The sequence below is a fragment of the Nicotiana tomentosiformis genome, chromosome 3 (genome assembly GCF_000390325.3).
Source record: "Nicotiana tomentosiformis chromosome 3, ASM39032v3, whole genome shotgun sequence".
Lineage (NCBI taxonomy): Eukaryota > Viridiplantae > Streptophyta > Magnoliopsida > Solanales > Solanaceae > Nicotiana > Nicotiana tomentosiformis.
The window spans coordinates 31,456,658-31,471,735 of record NC_090814.1 but is presented as its reverse complement, the minus strand read 5'-3'; the positions used below and the strand labels follow the sequence as shown (position 1 = coordinate 31,471,735).

Sequence of the window (15,078 nt, the reverse complement as noted above, 5' to 3'; positions counted from 1 at the left end):
AGAAAGTTGGCATTTTGGAAGGATTTCATAAATTTGGGTTGAAGTGTATTTTAATGTTATCGTTGTCCGTTTGGAATTCCGAGCCTGGGAATAGCTCCGTATGGTCATTCTGGTCTTAGGAGCATGTCGGATGTGGATTTGGAGGTCCGTAGTTCATTTTGGGGTTTTTGGGAAGTTTGACCGGGAGTGGATTCTTTTTATATATTGTTCGGATTCCGATTCCGGAAGTTGGAGTAGGTCCGTAATATCAAATATGACCTGTATGCAGAATTTGAGGTCAATCAGACGTGATTTGATAGGTTTCGGCATAGAATGTAGAAGTTTGAAGTTTTAAAGTTCATTAAGCTTGAATTGGGGTGCGATTCATGGTTTTGATATTGTTTGATGTGATTTGAGGCATCGAGCGAGTTCGTGTCATGTGTTGGGATAGGTTGATGTGATTGCACAAGGTCCCGAGGGCCTCGGGTGTGTTTCGGGGTGGTTTTAGACCAAGTTGGGCAACTTTGGAGTTGTTGTGCTGGTGTCTGGTTTCCTCCTTCGCGAACGCGAAGGATCTCATGCGTTCGCGAAGAGGAATTTTGGGGCTGCTGGGATTTGGCCTTCGCAAATGCGAGGCAGTACACGCGAACACGAGACATAAGCTGGGAAAGCCTTCACGAAGGCGACACAGGGGTCGCGAACGCGAAGAAGGAAAAGGACTGTGCGACCTGTAGCCATTAAGCCTTCGCGAAGGCGGAGCTTTAACCGTGAACGCGAAGCAGTAGGGCTTGAAGGCATCGCGAACGCAGCCTAGCTGACGCAAATGCGAAGAGGAAACTGGAGGCAGTCCATTTTTGGCCTTCGCGATCGCGATGGTCTTTCAGCGAACGTGAAAAAGGACGGACCTGGGCAGTGAAGTTTTAAAACGGGAATTTTGCAATTTGCTTCTCATTTCCTCCATGGGAGCCGACCATGGAGCGGTTTTGCGGCACCATTTTCAGCATCAATCACAAGGTAAGTGATTCCCGCCTATTTCAAGTTAAATACATGGTATATATATGGATTTAAACATGAAAATTTGTAGAAATTTGGGATTTTGAAGAAAAACCTAGAAATTGGTATTTTTGGATTTTGACCACGAATTCGGGCATGGAAATGGGAATAAATTATATATTTGAGTTAGTAATGCTATTGGTAATGGTTATCTTCGAAAAATTTCAGAATCGGGCATGTGGGCCCGAGGGTTGGATTTGTTGATTTTTTCGAGCGGAGTTGGAAATTGTTATAATTTGATTTATAATAAGTATTAGAGTATATATTTATGGATTTGCACATTGATTGACTAGTTTTGAAGCGACGGGAACCGGTTTGAGGTGTTAGAGCGGCGTTGGAGCCGGTTATGGAACTTCGGAGCGAGGTAAGTCTCCTATCTAACTCTGTGATGGGGAAACTACCCCTAGGAGTTGTACTTTATATGTGCTACTTGTTGCGGGGGCTATGTACGCACAAGGTGACGAGAGTTCATACGTAGCTACATTCATGTTATTGTCTGGTAGACTCAAGTTCACATCATGCTATAACTGTACTATTCGAGTTATCTCTTGCCTATTAAATTCTTTTACTTCGCATTACAACTTAAGACTAGACATGCGTAGAGTGATAGATTTGCTATGGTAGAGATTTGACGAGTTTCATGATTAGCCGCAGAATAATTGTGTTTCCTCTTACGGATTTCTCTACACAATGCGTTTTCGTCGAAAGGTTTTCCTTAAAATTATAACTCACATGTTTATTCGTGAGTGGGGTCAAGGACCCGTTTAAGATTCTTATTCTAATGGGATCGGGCCACTCGCCTCAGAAGGACTATGTACCACACTCTCATGGGACCGGGTCGTTCGCCTCGGCAGTATAATAGTTGCATCTACGGTTCGTGTTGTTCGACCCTCGGCAGTGCACAGATTATGATGGTATTAGGCCGTACACCTCGGCATTTCTATAAAATACTCTCATGGAATCGTGCGTAATATTTGACAAGAAATCATTATATCTATAAGTCTTCCTGATTTGGATTATGACGACCTATCTGGTGAGATCCATTATATATAGGTCAGTGGAAATTTCAGCTATTGTGCTCGGGGGAATTTGCATTGGGAAAATGAGTATGTGGTGTATGGTGTGATTTCAGCGGAGGAACATGTCACGTTGGGTTCAGTGTCTGGTGATTGATACGGTGTTCATGTGTTAGAATCTAGTATCGTGGAGAATTCTGGATGTTGGAATTTGGTTCTAAAGCTTGTTAGCTAAGGTAGTAGGAAGGACCTTCAGTCTGGCTCAAGCTAGTGTGCTCAACTCGGTGATGGTGGCACGGGTAGGCGCACGAGGTGTTAAACAGTGATTTTGGACAACTTTGGAGCAGTTCTTAGCACGTTCGAGGACGAACGTATGTTTAAGTGAGAGAGAATGTAACGACCTGACCGGTCGTTTTGAACTCTAGCGCAACGTCTGGCGGTTTGAGGCCTTGAGTAGCTTCACTTCAGGTATTATGACTTGCACGCGTGGTCAGAATTTAATTTCGGGAAGTTCATAGTTGATTTGGAAAGAAATCTCTAATTTCGGAAGCTTTAAGTTGGAAGAATTGACTAAGGTATGAATTTTGAGTAAACGACCTCAGAATCGGGATTTGAAGATTTCAACAGGTCCGTATGATGATTTTGGACTTGGACGTATGTCCGAATCGGGTTTTGGATGACCCGGAAATGTTTCGGCGCCTATTATAGAAAGTTGGCATTTTGGAAGGATTTCATAAATTTGGGTTGAAGTGTATTTTAATGTTATCGTTGTCCGTTTGTAATTCTGAGCCTAGGAATAGCTCTGTATGGTCATTCTGGTCTTAGGAGCGCATTTGGATGTGGATTCGGAGGTCCGTAGGTCATTTCTGGGTTTTTGGGAAGTTTGACCGGGAGTGAACTTTTTTTATATAGGGTTCGGATTCCGATTCCGGAAGTCAGAGTAGATCCATAATATCAAATGTGACCTGTATGCAGAATTTGAGGTCAATCGGACGTGATTTGATAGGTTTCGGCATAGAATGTAGAAGTTTGAAGTTCTAAAGTTCATTAAGCTCGAATTAGGGTACGATTCATGGTTTTGATGTTGTTTGATGTGATTTGAGGCCTCGAGCGAGTCCGCGTCATGTGTTGGGACAGGTTGATGTGATTGCACAGGGTCCCGGGGGCCTTGGGTGTGTTTCGGGGTGGTTTCAGACCAAGTTGGGCTACTTTGGAGTTGTTGTGCTGGTGTCTGGTTTCCTCCTTCGCGAACGCGAAGGATCTCATGCGTTCGCGAAGAGGAATTTTGGGGCTACTGGGATTTGGCCTTCACGAACACTAGGCAGTGGATGCGAATGCGAGACAGAAGCTGGGAAAGCCTTCGCGAAGGCGACACAGGGGTCGCGAACGCGAAGAAGGAAAAGGACTGGGCGACCTGTAGCCATTAAGCCTTCGCGAAGGCGGAGCTTTAACCGCGAACGCGAAGCAGTAGGACCTGAAGGCATCGCGAACGCAGCCTAGCTGACGCAAATGCGAAGAGGAAACTGGAGGCAGTGCATTTTTGGCCTTCGCGATCGCGATGGTCTTTCAGCGAACGTGAAAAAGGACGGACCTGCGCAGTGAAGTTTTGAAATGGGAATTTGGCAATTTGCTTCTCATTTCCTCCATGGGAGCCGACCATGGAGCGGTTTTGGAGCACCATTTTCAGCATCAATCACAAGGTAAATGATTCCCACATATTTCAAGTTAAATACATGGTATATATATGGATTTAAACATGAAAATTTGTAGAAATTTGGGATTTTGAAGAAAAACCTAGAAATTGGTATTTTTGGATTTTGACCACGAATTCGGGCATGGAATTGGGAATAAATTATATATTTGAGTTAGTATTGTTATTGGTAATGTTTATCTTCGAAAAATTTTGGAATCGGGCACGTGGGCTCGAGGGTTGGATTTGTCAATTTTTTGAGCGGAGTTGTAAATTGTTATAATTTGATTTATAATAAGTATTAGAGTATATATTTATGGATTTGCACATTGATTGACTAGTTTTGGAGCGACAGGAACCGGTTTGAGGTGTTAGAGCGGCGTTGGAGCCGGATATGGAACTTCGGAGCAAGTTAAGTCTCCTATCTATCTCTGTGACGGGGAAACTACCCCTAGGTGTTGTACTTTATATGTGCTACTTGTTGTGGGGGCTATGTACACACAAGGTGACGAGAGTCCGTATGTATCTACATTTATGTTATTGTCTGGTAGACTCAGGTTCACATCATGCTATAACTGTACTATTCGAGTTATCTCTTGCCTATTAAATTCTTTTACTTTGCATTACGACTTAAGACTAGACATGCGTAGAGTGATAGATTTGCTATTGTAGAGATTTGATGAGTTTCATGATTAGCCGCAGAATAATTGTGTTTCCTCTTACGGATTTCTCGGCGCAATGCGTTTTCGTCGAAAGGTTTTCCTAAAAATTATAACTCACATGTTATTCATGAGTTGCGTCAAGGGACCGTTTAAGACTCCTATTCTAATGGGATCGGGCCGTTCACCTCGACAGGATTATGTAACACACTCTCATGGGACCGGGCCATTCGCCTCAGCAGTATAATAGTTGCATCTACAGTTCCTGTCGTTCGACCCTCGGCAGTGCACAGATTATGATGGGATCGGGTCGTACACCTTGGCATTTCTATAAAATACTCTCATGGAATCGTGCGTAATATTTGACAAGAAGTCAGTGTATCTATGAATCTTCCTGATTTGGATTATGACGACCTATCTGGTGAGATCCATTATATATAGGTCAGTGGAAATTTCAGCTATTGTGCTCGGGGGAATTTGCCTTGGGCAAATGAGTATGTGGTGCATGGTGTGATTTTAGCGGAGGAACATGGTCACGTTGGGTTCAGTGTCTGGTGATTGATATGGTGTTCATGTGTTATCTAGTATCGTGGAGAATTCCAGATGTTTTAATTTGGTTCTAAAGCTTGATAGTTAAGGTAGCAGGAAGGACCTTCAGTATGGCTCGAGCTAGTGTGCTCGACTGGGTGATGGCGGCACGGGTAGGTGCACGAGGTGTTAAACAGTGATTTTGGACAACTCTGGAGCAGTTCTTAGCACGTTCGAGGACGAACGTATGTTTAAGTGAGAGAGAATGTAACGACCTGACCGGTCGTTTTGAACTCTAGCGCAACGTCTGGCAGTTTGAAGCCTTGAGTAGCTTCACTTCAGGTATTATGACTTGCACGCGTGGTCAAAATTTAATTTGGGGAATTTCATAGTTAATTTGGAAAGAAATCTCTAATTTCTTAAGCTTTAAGTTGGAAGAATTGACTAAGGTGTGAATTTTGAGAAAATGACCTCGGAATTGGGATTCGAAGGTTCCAACAGGTCTGTATGATGATTTTGGACTTGGTCGTATGTCCGGATCGGGTTTTGGATGACCCGGAAACATTTCGGCGCCTATTATAGAAATTTGGCATTTTGGAAGGATTTCATAAATTTGGGTTGAAGTGTATTTTAATGTTATCGTTGTCCGTTTTGAATTCCGAGCCTGGGAATAGCTCTGTATGGTCATTCTGGTCTTAGGAGCGCATCCGGATGTGGATTTGGAGGTCCGTAGGTCATTTCGGGGGTTTTGGAAAGTTTGACCGGAGTGGATGTTTTTTTTATATAGGCTTCGGATTCCTATTCTGGAAGTTGGAGTAGGTCTGTAATATCAAATGTGACCTGTATGCAGAATTTGAGGTCAATCAGACGTGATTTGATAGGTTTCGGTATAGAATGTAGAAGTTTGAAGTTCTAAAGTTCATTAAGCTCGAATTGGGGTGCGATTCATGGTTTTGATGATGTTTGATGTGATTTGAGGCCTCGAGCGAGTCCGCGTCATGTGTTGGGACAGGTTGATGTGATTGCACAGGGTCCTGGGGGCCTTGGGTGTGTTTCGGGGTGGTTTCAGACCATGTTGGGTAACTTTGGAGTTGTTGTGCTGGTGTCTGGTTTCCTCCTTCACGAACGCGAAGGATCTCATGCATTCGCGAAGAGGAATTTTGGGGCTGCTGGGATTTGGCTTTCGCGAACACTAGGTAGTGGATGCGAACGCGAGACAGATGCTGGGAAAGCCTTCGCGAAGGCGACACAGGGGTCGCGAACGCGAAGAAGGAAAAGGACTGGGCGACTTGTAGCCATTAAGCCTTCACGAAGGCAGAGCTTCAACTGCGAACGCGAAGCAGTAGGGCCTGAAGGCATCGCGAACGCAGCCTAGCTGACGCAAATGCGAAGAGGAAACTGGAGGCAGTGAATTTTTGGCCTTCGCGATCGCGATGGTCTTTCAGCGAACGTATAAAAGGACGGACCTGGGCAGTGAAGTTTTTAAACGGGAATTTGGCAATTTTCTTCTCATTTCATCCATGGGAGCTGACCATGGAGCGATTTTGGAGCACCATTTTCAGGATCAATCACAAAGTAAGTGATTTCCACCTATTTCAAGTTAAATACATGGTATATATATGGATTTAAACATGAAAATTTGTAAAAATTTGGGATTTTTAAGAAAAACCTAGAAATTGGTATTTTTGGATTTTGACCACGAATTCGGGCATGGAATTGGGAATAAATTATATATTTGAGTTAGTAATGTTATTGGTAATGTTTATCTTCGAAAAATTTCGGAATCGGGCACGTGGGCCCGAGGGTTAGATTTGTCTATTTTTTCGAGCGGAGTTGGAAATTATTATAATTTGATTTATAATAAGTATTAGAGTATATATTTATGGATTTGCACATTGATTGCTAGTTTTGGAGCGACGGGAACCGGTTTGAGGTGTTAGAGCGGCGTTGGAGCCGGTTATGGAACTTCGGAGCGAGGTAAGTCTCCTATCTAATTCTGTGACGGGGAAACTACCCCTAGGTGTTGTACGTTATATGTGCTACTTGTTGCGGGGGCTATATACGCACAAGATGGCGAGAGTCCGTACGTAGCTACATTCATGTTATTGTCTGGTAGATTCAGGTTCACGTCATGCTATAACTGTACTATTCGATTTATCTCTTGCCTATTAAATTCTTTTACTTCGCATTACTACTTAAGACTAGACATGCGTAGAGTGATAGATTTGCTATTGTAGAGATTTGACGAGTTTCATGATTAGCCGTAGAATAATTGTGTTTCCTCTTACGGATTTCTCCGCGCAATGCATTTTTTTCGAAAGGTTTTCCTTAAAATTATAACTCACATGTTTATTCGTGAGTGGGGTCAAGGGCCCGTTTAAGATTCTTATTCTAATGGGATCGGGCCGTTCGCCTCGGCAGTACTATGTACCACACTCTCATGGGACCGGACCGTTCGCCTTGGCAGTATAATAGTTGCATCTACGGTTCGTGCCGTTCGACCCTCGGCAGTGCACAGATTATGATGGGATCGGGCCGTACACCTCGGCATTTCTATAAAATACTCTCATGGAATCGTGCGTGATATTTTACAAGAAGTCAGTGTATCTATGAGTCTTCCTGATTTGGATTACCCCGACCTATATATATATATATATATATATATATATATATATATATATATATATATATATAGGTCGTCATAATCCAAATCAGGAAGACTCATAGATACACTGACTTTTATATATATATATATATATATATATATGCCCGCTTGAGGAGGAATTTGGTAATTGAGAGCTTGAATTTATCATAGAGAGCAGGATTGTACCACGTATTTACACCTATTTATTTTGTTTGTTTACTCTGCCCCATATCTATTTTACTTCTTACTGTGCCTGTCTTATTGGACCACTAGTAAGTATCGATGTCGACCCCTCATCACTACTTCTCTGGGGTTAGGCTATATACTTACTGGGTACGCGTTGATTTACGTACTCATGCTACACTTACTACATATTTTGTGCAGGTACATATATGTCGGGTGGTCTTTCGGGTGCAGAGGCGCGGCTATTGCGGGGACTTACCATGAGCTGCATTTCATGTTACGATCTGCAGCCTGCAGAGTCTCCATTAGAGTTATTTATGTTCTCCTGTCTAATTTGTATTCTAGACAGAGGTTGTATTGTGTTATATTTCCTAGTTGATGCTCATGCACTTGTAACACTGGATTTTGGGGGTGTTTATGGGTTGTTCTTTATTGTAATCGTGAAAACATTATCATTTACCCTGTAAATCTTATTTCTTACTATTTAATTGATGAAAACTACGATTTCAAAAATACTAAAATGAGTAATTAAGTTAATCATTCATTGTTGGCTTGCCTGACGGCGGTGTTAGGAGCCATCACGACCTTTAGTGAATTTTGGGTCGTGACAATACCTTCCCGTCTTACAATAGCATCATAACGCGATACTGGGGCAACTCCTAGAAGCACCACCCTCCCCAAATCATCATTCGAGAATTACATGAGGCTTGGTCCTCGTTAAGCCCGAGGTATGTAGGTGATTCAAAGTCAGAATTCGGCACCTAACCTTACCACTCATAATCTTTCCCATATCCATATACCATTCCTGCAATACATCCCTGCAGTGGGGACAACATTGGTCTTGAGTCAATTTCATTGCCCGCAAACTCTTTTATCATCTCAGGTCAAAGAGGGGCAGCTGTTGACGACCAATTTTGACCCTCCCTTTTAAAATTAAACTAGTTATGATTATTAATTAGCAATAAATATGATAAAATATTTTTTTATCAACAATACTTATTTTTCTAAAATATAATAGGTAATAATAACTAATATTATTGAAGTAATAGCGATTTGATATTGAAAGCTATAAATTATATTACTCTTCCTATTTTGAACTATTAAATAACCTCTATATTTTAATCAATAAGATTCATAATTAATTTAATGAATTAGTCCTTAATTTATAATTATATCATCTTATTTACTTTAATTAGCCAAAATTAGTGTTACAATTCAATAAATAAAATAGTAATTATAATAAATAATTAATTATAGTAATTATTAATACATTTGATGATTATATTTTATTGTACTTAATTGTGATTAATTAAGCATTATTAAGTCGATTTTAAAAGGGGTTAAAAGCTCAACATGCTACAATTGCAATTAACTAATCAAACTCAATGTGGCTATGTCTTAAAATTCATTTCAGCTGTTTTGGACCAAATACACAAGCTCAAACGCCTTCAACCTGGTCCAGACCCACCCCCTCTATCCTATGTTGGAAATTTGTGCCATTACATCCAAGCCAATAGCAGCATGCCACGTTACCTTTTTCTTACACTCACAAAAGAAATACAATACATCTGGATTGTTGGCCCCTATCATCAACGATCCACATTAATCCATCTCTATTCCCTTTATTTTGAAATATTTTTCAGACCCCATATCTAGCGTTAAATTACAGAGATCCAACGACCATCAATATTTCCTCAAAAACCAATTTAATAATTCTCATCTCTCTGAAATATCAGCGTCGTTGATCAAACGATCGAACGGCTCAGATTCCGTCTTGCATTTTAAACTTTAGAGACCACCCCAAGCCCTACTCATTTATATCTTGACCGTCTGCTCTATTTTCCCCTTTCCTTCTCTATTCTCTCGGTTCATCAGCCCCAATCAATCTCCAATTTGTACAAATTTGTGCGAGGTCACTTGAATCATCTCAAATTATCTCCTTTTCCCCTGCTACACCACGAATCAAACCTGAACATTTCCTATTTCATCATTACGATTCGAAATCCCAAATCTGAACCCTAGACCTAAAAGAGTGACTTGGGACTTCATCTCTGTTCTTTCAATCTGGAGCATGCATGGACATTATTTCTGGCTTTATCATTGCTATTCGATGTCTAGAGGTCAAACACATGGAATTTTGGACATTAGGGCTTTGACCGATTGCTTTTCACACTTCAACGGTCAATTCCTCATTTTCTCGTGCCAAGTAAAATCTCCATTGCACTTCCCTCTTTTTCTCTCTAATTGCATCTATATTGCTATCATCATCAACCCATCATCACCATCTACTAACTATTTGAATATATTAGAACCCTAAGGCTTAAAGGCTACTATAAATACGATCTTAAATGTTCTCACCTAACAAGATATCAATACACACCTAACACCACTGCACATACAGAATTAAGAATTCAAGTTTCTTCTGCTAAGTTTTCAGTAGTTCTTCTCTAACTTTCTCTTTTTCCTCTTTCATTTTTGGTCGAGTTCAATTACTGTGAGTGGACTATTGTCAGTTTGTGATTCCAAACGTCTAAGAATCGATATTTACTTGGTTTGCTACCATACAAGAGGTTAGTAATTCCCTTCATTTATGATATTTTCCCTGTATTTCCCTTCATTTATGATATGCATTAGTGTTATGTGACTATACTTGTTATGTTCTACTTTTACATATTTTTCTACTGCTAGGTTATTGACTCTCCTGATGAATCATGTTGTCTTGGTTGTTATCAAATCTGTGTTGAGCATGAATTCCATCTCTTATGACCTAGCTAATTGAAAGTCTATATGTATTGTTGTTACTCTTAAATTTTGTTAAGCTTTTGTGTTAACCGAGTTAAAGTCATATGCTTATAATATTATGTGTGATCCTTTCTGTTAATTAAGTAATTATTATATATATATATATATATATATATATATATATATATATATATATATATATATATATATATATATATATATATATTTATGATAACCAAATATTAAATCAGGCTTTTTAACCCCTCTTGAAAGTTCATCTAATACTTGCTGCACTGTGCCACCTTGACATCATGTCTGAGATGATATGCATGCTAGTATATAGCTTCTACTATGTCCTGCTATGCATGTCATCATGTTTCTTCTGAGGCTGATGATATTTCCTGATAGCTATATTGTTTTTGTGTAGCTATTCAATCTGTGATGGTCATATGAACCTTAACCTCCATAGTTTAGCTAGTTAGGATGATCCTGCATTGATATCCTTATTAACAGATCCTGTAAAGTCTTTGTGAGTAGTCGAGTTGAAACGTCATGTTGATTTTATGTATGATCCACCTCTGTCAGCTGAATTAATAATCATATAAACACTATTACATTAGATAAGTTAGTTAAATAATATTTTGAACTCTTCTTGATGTCTTGCTAAGATTTCATATCTCCAGTAATAGGATTAACTTGACCTTCACGCTTGTGAAGCTATGTTGTCTTATCTTGGCTAAATGAATAGTTTACTTTGCAGCTCATGTCTTATATTTGATATGTCTGCCTTGATGTACATTTGGTGATTCATCTGTGTCTATACTATGGTTTGAGATCATGTGGTGAACTTATTAGTATGGCTATCACTGAACATGTCCATTCTGTGTTTTGGCCAGATTTGTCATCACTAGTTATCCTATGACTTTGAAATCTATAACAATGTCTGCTTGAGACCTTTACTGTAACATTAACTGAATGTCTTTCATTGACACATGTACTTGTGTTCACGTCTGTTTTGCTGCCTTAGTTGGTCCAGTTATGTCCTTGAACCCTTTTTATGCCTTTAGCTTGAGAAATTGTACCCTTGCATCACTGTGTTTCCTGCTAAGATATACACATGTAGCCATATATAATCTTAACCCTATTGCAGTGTTATGTTGTACTCAAATGAATGATCCCTGTTAAAAGACTTGCTCATGTTAATCTGCTTTGTTTGAGTAACCCCAGACTAGATCATGTTGCATTGCTCATCATGGTAAATTGTGTATATGAATATCATGAATTGAACTCTGTTGATGTGACTTGTTAATAAACTCACTTACCTATTTAAATGAACTTACTATGGTTTGTCTGCTTTGTTCTAATCAACTAAGAATGGACACCTCTACCTATTGCTCCCTATCTGTCTAATACTACTATGTATAGGAAAAATCTGATCATGAACTGGAGTGTTATTTTGCTCTAACAGTTGGAAAACCTATTAAATTGTACATTGTTGCATACTAGATATCATGCTATTAGGAAAACTGATCTTTTCTACTTGCATAGATGTCTCTATTGTTTGTTATCATCTTAGGGAAGTTTAAGTTAGTGCTATTGTAATTGTTCCATGATGTTGGGTCTCAAGCATATACATATGTCAGCTCTGGACAGTTTTGAAGAATACTAAAGTGTTTGTTGGCTTATTTTACGTATTATGAACCTGGTTAATGAATCTTAAGTGTTAAACGTTCATTAGAGTTAATAAAATCAATGTATATGTCTTTCCCTATCACTTACCTATGCTCAGATAACTTAACCCAACACTTCTGAACTTGAATTGGTTTAATGATAATAAGCCACTAGCTCTCCTTGTATTTATATGTGTGTGATAATCTCCCTAAGTATCTTGATGCATGCTATAATCAACTTTAAGGCCATTGATATTACTGGACCCTATAAGCCTACTTGTAGTAGTTGGCCTTTATATTTAAGGTTCTGATAAAATATCCTAATGTCAGTGTTGTGATTGGTTCTGAACTGTTTATATCCTTCCACTCTAATGATGATGTTCTCTATAGTTTTGTTGAAATTCAGTGTGTCTGAACCTTTGTGTCCACTGCTTCTTTCATGATAATTGCTAAGTTGACACTTCATTTGTGTCTAAACCTTTGAGGAAGAGTAAGAGTGGGTGGCTAAGTATTTGGTTGTAAAACTTGGTTTGTGATTACGATACCCCTCTCCGACACAAGTACTGCTCGGGGTCCATGAGACCCTCATGAATTCTAAAGTATCAGGGTCAACATAGGAGGATTTTTCCATGCATAAGGATTTACTCTAAGCCTTTATTAACTAAATTTTTTTAATCTTCATAGGATTATCACAAAATAAAATTGACTTTACTCCTTAGCTTTTTATTACCATCATTTGTTATGATTTTTATCTTTTTTGTTCTATATCGATATACACTAATGACTTTCTTAATCGTTTTGTATGCATGTTTCGAATTGGGCCTGTTGAGTCCCTTTGGGATTCAGGCCCAAGTTCCAAATCCAGATTGCTCCCTTTCCTTGTTTTTTTGGAGTTCGTTGTTGTTAAGCCAAAACCCGTTGGGCTTGGTTTACCTACCAGCCTAATGGTTAAAGAGTCCAGCTCCCTTTCCTTCTATCCTGAATGATAATTGTTTGTTATTTATCATTCTATGTGTGTATCTTTGAAAAACTAACTTTGTTATTAGAATACTTTTGATATTTTGCTTGTTTAGGAACATAGGCAAACTAAGACTCATAGGTAAAAATTAAATTAGAAGTTTTACTTTAGATATACTAATGATTGATCATTAATAATTTTTAACGAATCGTTTTAACAAAACAAACAGTTTACTTATGTTCATATCACTAACAACTTTCATTGATTTTCAAGCTTTTGGTATATTTAAATACGAAAACCAATTCCCTTTGAAAAATCATCGAATGAGCCATGTAAAATACAAGCATTATTTTCAAAGGAGAATAAAAGCAATCACACCTAGCCATTTACAGGAAACAACGAATGGGCTTGAAATCTAAGGCATTTCAACAAATAAGTTATACCCCATTTCCAACTTAAAGTATATACACTTTAAAAGAAATGATTTTTTGCTCTAAAAATTTGTAAATTTACAAACAAATAACATCTCTCTTTCAAAAAAATAAAATATACTACCTCTCCCAAAATAATGAGTTTTCAGACAAGCTTTAAAACATTTTTTCTAAATCTTACTTAGCAATTTCATTCACCAACTAAACAGAATATAGGCTTCTCTTTTCCCAAACCTAGCCTAAGTTTAAGGATCTACCTCAGGTAGATTTTAAGTGATGTCTCACACCTTCCCCTTAGAAAAACTAAAACCCTTACCCAAATATCACCGGTTAGCAGACCATTAGGATAATAACCTTACAAACTTATAGACAACCTAATATACCTTAAATATTATATGGAGACTCTCTTTTATAAATATTAGAAGTCATGGTAGGCTATAATATCGTGTTTTAGTCACTTATTGCACTCTAATTCACTGTACTTTATTTGTGTTTGAACTTTAATTGATAGTGTTTTCTACTTATTGTGTATTTTATGACTTGTAAGAGTGATTCCGAGTTATGTACATATTGTAGAGCTAATTCGAGCTATTTGGAGCTTTGAAGTCTGAGTAAAAGTCCAAGGGATTAAGCTGGGAACATGTTTGGGGGTCGAGGACCAAGTATGGACGTCAAAACATAAGCAAAAAGCAACACTCTGAGAATTTTGAACTACTGCGGCGCGTGGTGTGGCGCAGCAGTGCAAATTCTGTTGCTTGACAGATGTTGAGCTCTCTGGATTTCCCCACTAATCCCCCATACGGTGCGTCGCCGCATGCAGCGTTCATGTGCAATGTTTACAGAGTGAAAATCCTATTTCGGCTAGGAAAAAGTAGTTTCGTCTGGGTCCGACCCTACTTAGTATAAATACATGGAAAAATATTAATTTCTGGACTTTTGACATACTTTGGACCTAAGGAGGCTAAGGAGGAGTTGGAAGAACACAAGCACAAGGAATTCCTCATTCCTTCCTCACACAAGACCCGAGTTTGGATTGAATTTATATTTTCCTATACTTTAATTTTATTTGTGATGAATTGCTTTTAGGGTATGATGGATTTGATGTATTGATGATTGTTTGTGGGTTGTAACTCTAATTTTATATATTGAATCGTTTTTGGATGAATTAATTATTTCATATATAGTCACTTGTTCATGTAATCGAGAGAGGCATAACTTGTGATATCTTTGCATTATATTATTGGTTGAGTCCATAGATTCTTCTAAGTAATCAAAAGAGGCTAGTTGAATCATTGATTAAACCTAGTTAGGAGAACAATCGAAAGAGATTTTTCTAAAGACCAATCCACTACGTATTTTTGCATATCTTCGCGTGCTTAAATTGGATCATCTTGTGAGGTTAAGACTTAATCGAGAGAGGAGTTTTTGCTAAATGTTGAACAAATAATTGAGTGAATTCGAGAGACTCACTTGAACATTAGAAGTAAATCATCTAGAGTTATATCCCGAATAATTATCTTGTACC

At 38.7% G+C, this 15,078-nt stretch overlaps 1 long non-coding RNA gene across 1 annotated transcript; it reads left to right on the top strand.

Annotated features, from left to right (window-relative positions):
• The first annotated feature begins 9,623 nt into the window (after positions 1–9,623).
• Positions 9,624–14,753, top strand: LOC117278442 (uncharacterized). The gene is made up of 2 exons (XR_004508815.2): positions 9,624–10,322; positions 14,130–14,753. It is a non-coding gene; the product is annotated as an uncharacterized lncRNA (long non-coding RNA).
• Positions 14,754–15,078: the final 325 nt, after the last annotated feature.